This window comes from Felis catus, chromosome D1 (assembly GCF_018350175.1).
Source record: "Felis catus isolate Fca126 chromosome D1, F.catus_Fca126_mat1.0, whole genome shotgun sequence".
Classification (NCBI taxonomy): domain Eukaryota; kingdom Metazoa; phylum Chordata; class Mammalia; order Carnivora; family Felidae; genus Felis; species Felis catus.
In genome coordinates this window covers 2707681-2723386 of record NC_058377.1, presented here as the reverse complement: position 1 = coordinate 2723386, position 15706 = coordinate 2707681, and the positions used below count along the sequence as shown (strand labels likewise).

The 15706-nt window shown below is 41.1% G+C and overlaps 1 protein-coding gene across 1 annotated transcript in view; it reads right to left on the bottom strand.

Moving 5' to 3' along the window:
- The window catches only part of GRIA4 (glutamate ionotropic receptor AMPA type subunit 4), a 1433894-nt gene that overhangs the window by 1399787 nt on the left and 18401 nt on the right, over window positions 1-15706 (bottom strand). Inside the window, exon 2 of the mRNA XM_045039802.1 lies at window positions 730-805. The gene's annotated coding sequence lies outside the window, so the exon portion shown is untranslated. The remainder of the gene's footprint in view (window positions 1-729; window positions 806-15706) is intronic.

The window sequence follows — 15706 nt, the reverse complement described above, 5'->3', positions numbered from 1 at the left end:
CTGGCTAACTAACGTGCTTCTGAAAATATGGCTCTGTTGCTGTGACTAGTACACAAAGCACTAGTGGAAAACAGGAAGAATGTCCATTGCACCATCACAAAAGTGAGAGTTAAAATCATCTAACGAGGCTTTTTCCCCCCAGCTGGTGCAAGAGGGATTTCTAACACTAACCTAATATCTCAACTTTGTCCTTGATGATGACCTGGCTACATTTTGAAAAGAGATCATGAAGCTTAGTTCAAGATGACAATTTAAAACATTTGGCTACAGAAATGTCTTGCACATAACAAGTAACAATTTTTTAATAAGCCCTCGTGTATCCATCCAAGACTATCAACATCATTCCTTCCTCATTTCATCAGGATGTTTCTTGAAATATGAAACTTCACATTTAGATCCTTACGAGGAAAAGAATCAACAGGATTTTGAAAGAAAGGCACAACATTTCTCTCACAGGTGCTCAGGTTTAGGAAATCGATGCAGCAAGTACCAAGCTGTGGAAGGTACACGGTCCTCAAAACCCAGTGGCCCTGGGTTAGGACAGTGACGTGACAGTATTGGGGCCTATGTGACTCTGATGACCTCTCAGTGTTTTTACCTACACAATGAAGTAAGATCAGGCACCCTACTGACCTCACGAAGTGTCGTGAAGATAAGCGGACTTCACAGCATCACAGCAATAGTGTTCACCATCGTGCTTAGCAAAGGACATTGTACTTGTTCACTTACCTGCTTCCCCACTAGGCTGAAAGCTTCTCCAGGCCAGGGATTATGTCTGAAGCGTCTTCATATCTGAACACGTTGCCTGAAACAGAGTTGGTTTCATAAACAGTTAAATGGATAAATACTTTAACCAAGTGGGCTCTAGATAGCAGGCGAGTGAAACTTTCAAAGAATCGCAAATGATCCCCCAGGTAAAAGTCACCACTACGGAAGCCTGGACGCTGGGTGGTAGGCCAGCCTTCCTCACTTGTGACATTAATGAACCCAAAGTGGAGACAGCAAGACAATCACCTGCAGAAAGTGACTGATGGAAGAATTAGAACTTAAAATATTTTTCATCCAAATTTTAAAAACAGAAGTTTTCTGACATTTACTATTCTGACTGAAACGTGAATCGTCTCTTTGTATTTGAAGTGCACACATGCCACAATTTCAGGAAGGGTGGCCATTCCTGGAGGTATGGGTGTCCCACACTTGCACTTATTTTCAGCATATTGCTACACACTGCAAGCTATTATAGATTTATGCAATCTTGTATCAGGTTTCATGAAGTCAATCCTCAAACAATGGACAATTAGCTTTAAAATAATTTTTTAAAGAAACTACACATTAAAAATAATTCCTGGGGTGCCAGGGTGGCTCAGTCGGTTGAGCATCCAACTCTTGATTTCGGTTCAGGCCATGGTCCCAGGCTCCCAGGACCCTACGTTGGGCTCCAAGCTAAGTGTGGAACCTGCTTGGGATTCACTGTCTGTCTGTGTCTCGCTTGTGCGTGCGTGCTCTCTCTCTCTCTCTCTCTCTCTCCCCCCCCTTCCCGACTCACACATGAACATTCTCTATCCTTTTCTCTAAAATAAAAAAAATTAAAAAATTTAAAAAATAAATAAAAACAATAATTCCTAATAATGCAAATGAAATCAGGTAAGAGTTCATGCTTCTTTCTGTCCTAAAGTGAGTTTGTCAGCTCACATTATGAAAACAGTAAGTGTCTAAACACTCTATAAAGAAAGTAAATAAAAATGTTCTGATATAGGGCACTATTAGAAACAGAAACCTAGGGGCGCCTGGGTGGCGCAGTCGGTTAAGCGTCCAACTTCAGCCAGGTCACGATCTCACGGTCCGGGAGTTCGAGCCCCGCGTCAGGCTCTGGGCTGATGGCTCAGAGCCTGGAGCCTGTTTCCGATTCTGTGTCTCCCTCTCTCTCTGCCCCCTCCCCAATTCATGCTCTGTCTCTCTCTGTCCCAAAAATAAATAAACGTTGAAAAAAAAATTAAAAAAAAAAAAAACAGAAACCTACACTCACTAGTATTTTTTACCATTAATATATAAAACTTACTAATTTAAAACTATTGTTTATTTCATATATTTTTATTGATATTTTATATACTTATATTTATTGGTCCAATAGAATTCTTAGAGCAGTGGTACTAACATAATTTAAAAATAAATGTTAGAACTGCGTATGAACGTGGTTTTTATTGACAGAGTTAGAAACGTTTAGACCTCTGAGAGAAAAGTGATAGTAACAGCTAACATTTACTGGGCATAATGTATGACAGTATAGTTTCCCCCATTACCTTAGTCCCCACAAATCTCTCTAAATATTATCGCTTTTTTAAGTATGTAAATCTAATATATCATAATCATACGTCTACCAGTTACATAAGTTATGAATTGCAATAATGAAAGTAACATTTGGGAACTTACAACCTTAGAAAAAGAATCCTACAGATAGCCTTGAATCCACCATTGTGGTCCTCCTGGGCCTCAAACCCCAGATGGTCTGTATCATGAAACTCAGTGTTGATCATTACTACGCAATCTTTGAAACACAAATGTATCCTTAAATACTGTGTTTACTTGGGTACCCTCCCATGCTGGGTGCAGTCTTCTGTGACCCGCTTTCCACTTAAGATGATGTTCCCACAATTATTTCATATACGCATCTCATTTACTTGTCTACCAAGGGATTTTTTCCTTTTTTGTTCTATTTCCATTATTTTTATTACATTCAGTACTGCTATGAACATTTCTGCATATTTCTAGTACATAAATATGACAGGAAATTTAAGGTATATTTCTCTTTTTTGTGTTGTTTTTACTGTTTTATTTATTTTGAGAGAGTAAGAGAGCGAGAGGGCATGTGCACAAGCAGGGGAGAGGCAGAGAGAGAGAGAATCCCAAGCAGACTCCACGCTGTCAGCATGGAGCCCAACGTGGGGATCGATCTCACGAGGTGTGAGGTCATGACCTGAGTCAAAATCAAGAGTTGGATGCTTAACCAAATGAGCCACCCATGCACTCCTTTAAGGTATTTCTAATAAAGGAATGACCAGAGAGTAGGAACGTACGTGTTCAATTTTACAAAAAAACAAAGTATTCTGCAAACTGATTAGGCAAAGCTCCACACCGACCAACCAAGTAAGGTGTCTTCATTTTGCTGAGTGGTTTTTCACGATGGTCTTAATCTCATTTCTCTCAGTAACAGTAAGTTTAGAATCTTTTCATTTATGTCTATTGGTGTACCTTAAGAATGTTATAGAAACTTCTTACCTCTTAACTCTCTAATTTCTATTACATCAGTAATTATTCCTAACACTGCTTTGTCTCTTTTTCTCCACACCTGACTTGATTTTTTTTAATAAATTTAAATTTTTTTCTTATGTAACATTGACTTCAATTTCACAGATTTCCGTCTTTATTAGGCTGTTAAAAATTTCTTTGGGTTTATTATACTATGTTATTCTGATAAAAATGACTTAATTTGGGAGGCAGAAAAGATGACACATTTTACAATGACATTTGTATGAAACATCTAGAACAGGTGAATCCATTTCGACAGAAAATACATGGGCGGCTGCCTGAGACTGGATGCGGGGAGGGCGGGGACGGAAACGAACTGGCTGAGAGGAGCAGGTACAGGGCTCTTCCAGGAGTAACGACAGCGATGATAAACTGGACAGCGGCAGAGTCTCTGAATACTATGATGCCATGGAACTCTTCACTTTAAAAAGAATGATGTTTGGGGCACCTTGGCAGCCCAGTTGGTTGAGCGTTGGGCTCTTGATTTCAGCTCAGGTCATGATCTCACAGCTGTGAGATCAAGACCCATGTCGGGCTCTGTGCTGAGCACGGAGCCTGCTTAGGATTCTCTCTTTCTGCCCCTCCCCAACTTGTGCATTTCCCGTTTTGAGGGAATCTGTATTCTCCTAGCCTCAAACTACAGTCCCGTTACCTTCATATAATTTTCAAATGCTACTGAAGATGCCTAAGAAACACTTCTCAGCTATCTTCTTACATCCACGAGATTTATCTTTTGTAACCAGTTTCAAATGTATCAAACACAGTGTAGGTGTCCAATCATTTTGCCCTGAATTTATCAGGTCATACAGATTCAGCAATGATTTTCCACTCTGAAAGCTAAATGTTGATTGTTTAGGCTTAGACATTACAACACAAGACCCTTAAAAACAAAAGGAAAAGCAAAATTTAAAAGTCCCTTCCTTGGGGCACCTGGGTGGCTCAGTTGGTTAAGCGTCCGACTCTTGATGTCAGCTCAGGTCAAGATGTCACAGTTGTGAGATCAAGACCCACGTCGGGCTCCGTGCTGAGCATGGAGCCTGCTTAGGATTCTCCCTCCCTCCTTCTCTGCCCGTCCCTCACACACACCCTCACTTGTATTCAAAACCAAAATGTTAACTTTTTAAAACTCCCTTCCTTTACTTTTTCTTCCGTATGTGCATTTCACACGACATTTCGTTTTCTTGGCAGCAGGGACCAAGAGTTTTCAGGATTCCTCACGAAAGTCAATCTCTGACTCTCGCCACAGATGCTCTACCACCGGCGTCCCATGTGACTGCGACCAATGACAGTCCGCCCCCAAGTCTGCCTTGGCGTTTACTCCTTCTGACTGCTGATTTCTGTAGTGCACCTTTTCTTAACCAGATCATTCACTTCAGTGGGACTAGTGCAAACACACAGTAGGTAATTAAACAACTAAACACATTTTTTTCTCTAGAAGAAGTTTCTGTAAGTACTCATGTTAGCTTTGGACATGGTTATGACTCCACCCTCTTTGCAGCTAACACTGATATCGGATTGCCCAATTAATGGGAACATACAAATGCCATATTAAGTCTACTCAGAATACACAAAAAAGAGCATCACGAACATGATTGTCTAAATATTTCAAATTCAATGTTAAGCAAATACTACCAAGTATAAGATCTATTCAAGAAAAATATTTCAATAAAAATTTTGGCAAAAATTGGTTACATTTCATTCATAACCAGGTATCTAGTTTCATTTATTATTTAATGTTCTGTTCATTTAGTGGTGGGTACACTGTTCTAATAGGAAATAAAAATGGTTTTGAAAACTGTTTTAAGAAATCAGTTTTTAATTCCAAATCTATAATTAATGTTTGCTAGTATGAATAATGTTAGTAATAACTAGTATTGGTTTTGCTTCTAGAATAAGTCCATAAGAAACACACCAGCAATATTCAAGTCACTGGGCTAAACACTGCACTGTCCAGTCAATTCTTACATTCATTTATAGAAACTCCTTACCTGGCAATATTTTTATTCAATACAGTCTACATCTTCGAGAGCCTCATGTTTTGCAAGCCTTGCTTGCTCTTAGTTCTTTCACTTGCTTTTTCCAGTGTTTGAAAATATCAGCAACACATACTCCAGCATAAGACACCATAAAGATATTGGTAGATTTAATCTCAGAGCTATGTACTTACAAAAGCAACTTCTAGGCATAAATGTGTCTGAAAGTAAGCCCCAAATGAAAAGAACATCAAAGTGCTATCAACTTTGAGGTTTGGAAAGTACCTTAGAAATGATCAAACCAAATACTTTCCTCAATTTATAGATGAGGAAACTCATCTATATCATAATGCTGGTATAGCCAAAGTGTGTAAAGTCTTAGGCAAGAGACATCCTGTGGCATCAAATTCTTTTTGCTCTTTCTCTGAATGTCTCAGTTTAGATTGGGAAGATATTTTCCCATGATAATTACAAACACTTAAAATGTCAAGTTCGGAGAAAGAGAGAAGCACAGTATCGATATAAATCTGTTAGTACACTGTAGACTACATATGCATACACACATAGACATATACAGATATAAATAAACAGATAACAGAAAAGAAAAAAAATATAATACTTAGATACGTATCAACAGTTTGAATATCCAAGATTATAAGAGTAAACTGATCATTATTTGTGTATTGTGCTCTGTGAATGAGATGGAAAGAAGCAGTTTATGAACTACTAATATAGCAACTATGATGAGTTGACAATATTTATAGAAAATGCACCTCGAATGAACTGCGGGTTCTTATACTGACTACTGATTAAGTGTTCTAAGCCTCAATGTTAGTTTTTCGTTTTCTAGGAAAGGAGTGAAACATCCATTACCTACAGATGCTCTAGAGTGTTAAAAATTAACAGTAAGTCAAGTTAGCAATATAAAAGGAAAATAAACAGTAAGTGTAACGTTCTGTATTTATATAGCCCTTGGAAGTGAACGATCTCATCGTTGTTTTTAAAATATATCTTAAGATTTTTTTTTTTTAAGTAATCTCTACACCCAGTGCGGGGCTTGAATTCACAACACCGAGATCAAGAGTCACAAGCCCTACCAACTGAGATGCCCAGGTGCCTTCATCATATTTTTAAAATAACACTGTGAGCGGCACGTGGGTGGCTCAGCGGGTTAAGCATCCGACGTCAGCTCAGGTCACGATCTTATGGTCTGATCGTTTGAACCCCAGGTTGGGCTCTGTGCTTCCGATTATCCCTCTCTCGATCTCTGCCCCTCCCCCACCACACTCTTTCTCTCTACCCCTCCCCCATCTCTCTCTCTCTCTCTCCCCCTCTCAAAAATAAACATTTAAAAAAATTTTTTTAGGTAACACTGTGATCTAGGCAGGGGAAATGTTGCAATTCCCAGTATAAGGCAGAGGAGGGATATTAAAGTTCATATGATCAGTACTGAAAGGAAGAACCCAGATTTCAGTGGAGACCTTCTCTTTCTGGGTTTAGGCAGCTACCCCACCAAACTACGCTACTTTACGAAGATTATCTCAGACAGAACAAGGCCAGGCCTGACACACCTAGACGACTTTGTCAAGCACTGTTTACACTTGTGTCTTCCATCTGGACAAATGATCCCACCTGCCAGACTTACCTCCAGGCTCCAGGGGAAGCACAAAGCTTCATCCCCTAAACCCTAACACCAGGCAGCCTGGCCAGCAGGGAAGGGCATCAGGAATTTGTTTCTGAGCCAATAATATTAGGAAACCAAACAGTTAGTAGCTGGAGTTTTGGTTGAGACAAGTGATCAAAAGCTCTGGTTTTCTAAAATAAGGTCTCCTTAGATGAAGTTGGGACAGACGACCTGGACAAGGTGTTCACACACATACCCAGTTTGACATGGTATTTTCCAGTTTGAAACCAATACCCAAAATGAAATGATTACATCCACAATAATTAGTAAATGCACCCCCTCACTCTTCAAATACCCTACTATGTACGATGGCCATGCCTCATTTTGAGTTAAAAACAAACCTCTCCACATCTTTTTCACTTTGTGTGCACACATGTCTGACAGAAAACTGGCCAAGGTATGTACGAGTCAGCAGTGGGCCCCAGTCATGCCCTTCTCTCTCGGGGTCATAGATCACAGATCTGAGATGGGAGTGAACAAAGGTGTTCCTCTTAGCATCCCTCCATTATGAGAGAAAGAAAACCTGACATAAACTGGCTAAAACCAAAAGGTTGTTATTGGTGGTGGTGGTCATCATCTTCGTCGCCCTCCTTCTCCTCCAACTGACTCTACAGCCTTTGGCCTGAGCCTCATTCTCATACAGGATGTCACCTTATCAGTTCTGGTTACAGAACAGCTGTGGCAGTACTCACCTCCAATCGCAGCTTTGCACCTGGTGGGAAAGAGAAAGCTTCTCTCTTCCAACCAGTGAAGCCCGAGTCTCAGTCCAAGATCTCAATAAGCCTCAAGGTGGAAACACATGTCTGGAACCCACCACTGTAGCCAGGAGGTAGAATCAGTCATGGAACTCCTGTGGGGCTGGGGGAGGGGGGATCCACCCCATGTGGTCCACATGGGCTCAAAGTAGGAAAGAGGCGATTCCCCAGGGGCACTTCGTTAGAAAGAAGGAATGGATGAGAGGCAACAAAAATAGTGCTGACGCAGTTTTGAGCATTACTTGGAACCTAAGTAACAGAAGCTTGATCATGATGAAATGGAAATCACGTCAAGGACACTCACAGTCTATCAACATTGTAAATAATTCAGAACTGCTACGGCGTTATCGTAAATAAAGCCCACTGCCTGAGAGCCAGATGCAAAGGTACTGATGAGGACAGATTTAGAGTGAGCTTCTCGGACACCCGCCGAGAGAGCAGCCTGCAAATCAACCACCTCTGCCACCACTGTGGAAAAGAAATGTCCATCAGGGACTCAAGTTGTATGCGTGCCCGGCCACTTGAAGTCATCCCCCAGCTCCTTAACGCTGTGCTCACTGTATTTTCCACCTTCTCATCTTTGGTGTGCCTCATTACGCAGTTCCTGGGGCTGTATCTTCAAACTCAGTGATCTTGTCTTCTACAATTTGTCATCTGCAACCCCTCATCCCATTCCACCTAGAAAGGAAGTGTGGGTCATTTGTGTATCTTCCGTGTCTACACTTCCCGTGTTCAATCCTTCCCAGAGTTCCTTGAACACAGAGGCTGAAGCCATCATACCGTCGTGACCTTTGTCTACTGATGCCATCATCTGCATCACTCCTCAGTCAGCGCTGGTTGACTTTTCTCACTTTTCTCACTACTTCTCTGGTACCTGGTAGTGATGTCTGGATGTCAAAAACAGGAGTTTACTATGCTGCCTAAGAAATTACCACAGACTTAGCAACGTGTGTAAATGCATTCTTGGTTTCTGTGGGTCAGGAACCCAGGCATGGCTTAGCTGGGTACTCCGCTCAGGATTTCACAACCCCGTCATCAAGGTCTCCCTTGAGCTGCCTCCCCATCCCGGGGCTGGGCTACAAACCATTTGCTGCCCAGGATGTTCGGGTTGTGGCAAGAACTTCCTCCTAGTTGTACGATGAGGGAGGAACTCGACAATGGTGGCAATACTAGGAGGTTGACACTCAGCGGGGCAGGGAGGGAGGGAGCCCATTGGAGTCTGTCCGTCACACCAGACCTTACACTAAAACTGCACAAGGTCAGCTGTTGGAAATAGTTTTATTCTTTGGGTCTTGCTTTCAAGCCTTGAATGGAGGCAACAGAGCATCATTTACTTTCAGATCAAATAACTTTCCTGTCGGGTTAAGACCATTTTGAGCTCTCCACCCAAAACATCGATCCCACGTTCCCCTCTAAGCAGTAGAAACAGGTACTACTCCAGAGCCCATGTGAGAGGTGGATGCTTTTCCTCTAATCCTCCTACCCTATTCCCAGGTAATTCCTTATACAGAATCCTAACCACGGTCCTGCCAGATGCGCAAGGTAGGTCCTCTGCAAACGGCCCGGGCCTTCTCTCTGTGCAGCTCTCTCCTCAGCACTGTGGCCTTCAGTGGCTGACGTCCAGTGTCTTGAGAACTACTGCCTCCTGTACTCTGTCTCTTTTCTTCGTTGTTTCAAATGGAAATCTGGTTCCTGTTACTCGATTTTAGATAGAAGCAGACTTTTTAATCCTCCATATTCTTAAAAGGCAACAGCTCAATATGTAGCACAACTTTATTAAGAAGTTCTTTTATGTCAGGTTCTGGGAAACAACGAGAAAAGCCTAACACCTTGCCTCAACAAACGCAGAGTTCACTCTGTGCCCCGGACACACAGACAGTTCCTCATGATACTACAGGGCAAGTACGCTCTAAAATAAGCTTATACGAGTGCTGTGCGAACACAGTGTGTGTGCTCCCCCTAGGAGGTAAAACAGCCTCGTATTCAGGCATCTAACGTACCTTCTGCACACTTGTTAATAAATGTTCCGGCGCTTAACAAATCTGGAAGTATCTGTCCTGGTAAACGTTACGATATAACAATAACATACAACGAAACCTTAACTTGGCTGAATCCAGTCTATATGTTCAAATAAACCAAACCTTGTAAAGCGTATATAACTCTGCACCCTTGCTGAGGCTGTAAGCAAACAGAGTTCACCGTATAAAAACAAAACAAAAACATTTCTACTTAATCTTTTGCCCCTCTTAAAACTAAAATTTAAGGAGTTAGCTTTTTAATCCTTTGGAAGCCTCTCAAGGCTTTATAAACTGTATTTTTCAACCTGACAGATACAGTGAGTTTGTTGTTACTCAGCACTGTGATCCTGTTGACAAATGGAGGTTTTCTCTTCCTCTCTTGCCCTAGTTTTCTTTACAAGTAGAAAGGTCACTAGAAAAAATGTTTAAGATCCTCACCCACCACAGCATTCCCTAGAGAAATGTAACTCTCACAAGTAGGATGAAAAATATTTACAGACATCAAAACTCAAGCACACAGTCTTACTTTGTAGATCCTGATAAAGCCCTCTCTGCCTCGAGTCTAGAATTTCACTCTCTTTCCACCTCCCTTTCGCTTTGGGTCCAGGCACTCAGTCTAGGAAACACACCAGGACGTTTTCCACGAGCAGAAGGCAATTTCACCCAACAAGCTCTCTGGGAGTCAATGCTTAAGGTGAGAAAAAAATTCCTTACACAGGATAATCATCATCGTTTTATTGCCCACCCGCCACGTGCCACGCATGGGCTAGGCATTGCACATGGACTACTACATTCAGTTCGGGCAGAGAAGCTATGAAGTTGGTGTGTATTTTAGGGCGAAAAGGTGAAATAACATGCAAATCACATGGAAAATACAAAATAGAATTGGAATTCAAACTCTGCAGCTTGCCTTCAACATCAAGTGCTTAAGCCCGTATTATACTGACTCTTTTCTAGACCATGAAATCTAAGTCACAATTAAGAAAGGACCAGGGATCTGTGGAATAAACTTTGCTTTACAACAATGCTAGGATACATGCTTATTTATCCCTTGTGCAAAATCCCTCAGGAGACTAAACCTGAGTGATGGTCCCAGGGAGGCAGGAACCTCAGTTAGGCAACACAGTAGGACTCTCTGCACCTGGTACCACTCATGGTCGTTGCTGTGCTAAGCTGATTAGGACTTTGTTTAGAGGACTGTATTTGTGAATATCATCATGAGAAAAGAGGAAAAACAACACAGATGTTTCTAGACTGATAAATCTAACAATGTCCCTGAAAACTAAACCAATCAATCCTACCTATAAGGTAAAAGTGATCTCATGTTATGACACATTCAATTAGATACAGATTTCAACCAAACGCATTGTGAGCATCTACTCTTACACTGCATGAATACCCAATTCTGAAAGAAAACAGAAGCTACATGCTTATCTCCTTTACATTTGCTTTGTAAATAAAAGTAAAATTGTAGACATCAAGAAAAATCATTGAAGCAGATGTGCCTAAACTGTGTTAAGACCAAAGTAACCGCATCTGAATGCTGTACACTTACTAATAAGTAGAATTTATAAGAACACATGTAGGGCTGAGAAGCCGAAACAGCAAAGTGAGCCTACCTTTCAAGTGCCTCAACTCCAAGGTCGTTGCAAGGCACACGGCACAATTTTATCACAAACTAAGAACAAACGGTTCCCTTTTGGAATTGGGAAGAAAACAGGAACAGTAAATCTTTCCCAATTACCGCTCTTCTATTTTTCACTATGCAATTTTCCCTCATTAATACAAATCACATGCAAGTCGTTATTCTAGCTCTCTAAAATTCTGATATTGATGGAGTCGGTATCTTTTCCAGACTTACCTATAACACACGAGTGACAAGGGCCTGACTCTCAGGATCTGTACACTGAAGGTGCAGAATCAAAACAAATCTCATTAAAGGGTTATACACTGGACCTGGCACCCACGAGCATTAGGTGACTGGAGTTCAAGGCCTGGCTTCACTGTTTACTAGGTCTGTGATGATGGCCACACAACTTCCCTTACAGGGCTCTAGGAGGAACAGAAGACCTCTACAGTGTCTTATACCAAGGCATTCCACAATCCTGAGTATCTGGGGCTTGTCTAATTGAGCTCTGCTCATCAAGTTATAACCCAAGTCTTGTGTTGTCACGTATTTCCCAAATATGCTGTATTCTCAGTAAACAAGACTGTAACTGTGAAATCTGCATGGAAATCAGACCTGAGAAGCAGACGCTTAGCTGGTGGAACTATCGTACGGTAAATTAGGAATCGTCACTGGTGCGCAACAGTAATTGTGTTGGCACCTCCACGTCCAGGTAGGAACCAAGCCTGCCCTGTCATTACTGAGCTAAGTAATTAGGAAACCTCTCAATTTACACAGGATCCACATTCGGGTATACGGAGTACTAGAAAATGAAAAGTTTTTTTAATTAAACTTGGCATTTACGATCTCACAGCTGTTCCTTTTCATTTCCTATAAAGTGACTTGATTTGGATAGCAGGAGGATAGGGGTCTACAGTACAATTCCGGAAGGAAGATCTTACTTGGCTACAAACAGGTATTACTAGCTTGGTCAGAATAAAAGCTTCCCTAAGGCACAGCTGAAGGCTCCGGTAAAAAATCTGGGGGTGAAGGAAGAGGGGAATTCAATGTGGTTAGATCTATGTTAACGGGGTAAAATTATTTGCATATATAATCAAAAAAAGGTCAATCGTGAGCATACCACAGGAAAGACAGGAAAAGTAGCTGTAAAATTACCAAATATGGTCCAGAATCTCAGGGGCTTTGCAGTGGTCTTAAGAAGGCTGACTGGGGCCTTGGCTAAGCACACTACTGGGTTACCTGCACTGGTTACCTGCACTGGTTAACAGGACACCGGTGGGCTGGCCAGATTAAAGACACACATTCAGGAGATCTGAGGCCAACATAAACCTAGGGGGTAGCACAGAATCACAGCTAAAAGACATTTCATATAAAATTTCCAAAGAGCATCAAAGGAAGTTAATCCCATTTACATGGAAGAAGAAAACCAAAGGGACTACTTGAATACCATCAAGGAAGGTTCCAAATCTGAGTTCCTACACTGTCAGTTTACTGTGCTAATTCAGAGAAGCCCTTGGGGCACCTGGGTGGCTCAGTAGGTTAAGCATCAGACTTCAGCTCAGGTCATGTTCTCGCAGGTCCTGGGTTCAAGCCACGCGTCGGGCTTGTGCTGACAGCTCAGAGCCTGCAGGGAGCCTGCTTCAGATTCTGTGTCTCCCTCTCTCTCTGCCTCTTCCCGGCTCGCATTCTGCCGCTCACTCACACATAAACATTTGAAAAAATTAAGGCTAAAAAGAGACGCCCTGAATTAAAGTGTGAAAATGCAAAATTAAAAAAGGCATTGAGTAATTGTTCCTAGGTTAACAGTTCAGGCCTATTAAATGGCTAATCAAATATTTACTGAATCAACAATGTGCAAATACATAGAGAAAAAGAAATGAGAAGAAGGACATAAAAATGTTTAAAAAGTTATTTTGGAGGTGTGGGCATTGAATTTTTTCTGTTTTCCAAAATTGAAAATTTTCTATAGTAAGAGTTTATAATACAAAAATATACTTTGTATCTCAAACGACATATGAGCTAATTTCCCAAATAAAGAGGAGAATGTGAGACCTGAAAAAATAAAAATTTCTAGGATTACCCATTATGTTAGGATGAAAAATAATTGTTAAGTAAAAAAGAATTCTGAGAATAAAATCAGGCAGAATGATACTCGGGTGTTTTCTCTGGACTCCAATGCATCTCAAAAATTCTGATTTTATTCCTGAATTTTTGAATCTGGAAAAGCATACTTCATAGTGATTTACGGAAGATACACTGTGTGCTCTTCACTATTCCAAGCACTTAGCATTATTAATATCTCTTACTCTACAGGGGAGGTAGGGACTGGTACCCTGGTTTAAAGATGTAAACATTTAGAGGTGAAGAGGTTAAATTTGCCCAAAGCCACACAGCCAATAACCTGCAATGTTAAGGTTCAAGCCCATACTTTTGAACACATGTCTCCATTTTCGAAGGAGAGAGGAGTGTTTTATGTAATCAAGACAAGCTTGCTTGTGGAGAGGCCCAGTTTAAGTTTCAACAATTTGTCAATTCTCTGGGATTTGTTCCAAGTAACGCACACACACAATGTCCAAATACGATTTTCTCTGCCAATTCAAAAATTCCTCTAAGTAGTTGATGAGAGGCCCCCAGCAGTTTTATTCTGGGTTCTAAGCTGTATACTTTCAAGTTTCGCAGGGGTATTTAACTTCAAAGACTTCCAAAGCAGATCACCGTGGTCTAATAAAATCTTGGTGGTACCCTTAAAGTCCTTTGCAGCATCCCTTTGAAGCTGAATTCAATTTCTTTATGCTTTTACAATCAAAATCACTATTTTTTTAATTTTCTATTATGTCAGTGCAGTGGGTTTCAAAAGTACTACCTTAGCATACTTTTCTGAGACTTCTGAAATTTTGTTCACTGAAAGCTATTTTGGGAAATGTCTAAAAAGTCACTATTGAGACATCAAAAAAAAAGGTCAATTAACAATTTATTTTCCTCAACTCAGTAATCAGAAGAATCTATTCATTCATCAACTGACAAGAGCAAAGTTACAGACTTGAACTTCTTATATTTCAGAGAACTTCTTACGCCGTAGATGTATGTACGTTAGAGATCGGGATTTCCATTAGATCTGGAAGGAGCAGGAGTCTCAGATCAGACAGACCCAGGATCAAATCTCAGTTTTGCAGTTTATAAACCAAGTGAACTGAGGCACATTTCCCTATTTGTAGAATGGTGGGGCAACCACATTCACCACCTAATTTAGTATGTGCTAATCGACCTAATAATACATTTAAAGTGACTAGCTAACTGCTTAACACCTAGACTCATAAAGGGTCACCATGTTTGTCATTAGTACTGTCATTATTCCTACTGCCGAACGAGTGATATCCCATGTGTATTTTCTCACATGAAATGGTACTCAATAAAGGTTTAAAAGTAAAATTGCTATGTCCTCCACACTTCATGCCTTCCTTCCACATCCACTCAAGGACTTCACACTATGGCGGCTTCCTTGGGGGCTGGAATATCATTTGCACTGGAGACAGTGAGCCTGTCTTGAACCCTGTGGGAACGGCCTTCCTGGCTGGGAAAGGAGAAGGAGAAGAGTGCCCTGCTCCTCAGTCAGGAGCACAAGCCGTCCCCCAGCTTCCCGAATGTCCAGTTTCTGGGGAAAACGGTACAGCCCGTTAAGCTACATGTCAGCAAACACTTGGTATCTGTAGAACCGAAAAAGAGGCCGCACCAGAGGACTGCAGGCAGGCAGCTCGTGAGAGAGAACAAAACCAGGGAACAAGGACATTCCACACACACACACACAGAGCAAAGAAAATGTGCAACTATTCCTTGGGTGGGATTCAGGAGGAACTGTGTCATGTAACTAACTAAAAACTCAGTGACAGACCCTATGTGGTGCATATAAATACATATACACACACACACATATCACTGTCAGTCATTGTTTATAACCACATAATTACTGTTTATTGTTTACCACAATCTTGTCGAATAGAAAACTGGCTTCTAGCTTTTAGATTTTTTTTAACTAATCTCTACACCCATCGTGGGGCTCGAACTCTCAACCCTGCGATCAAGAGTCGCTCTAAAGACTGAGCCAGCCACACTCTCCTGGCTTCTAGCTTTTAAACGAAGAAAACAAGCTTCATAAAAATGAAAATTGTTGTGCAGTCTCCCAAATGAAAAGGATGAAAACTAGCATTTAAGCTTCATCTCCTAGACTCCAGACCATAGTTTTCACTACAGTACAAGTAACAAGGAATTAGCAGCTGGGATAATGAAGGGTCCTGAAACATTCCAAAGGACAGAGAAAAAGTTAATTTAGACTGTAGAGAACCCAC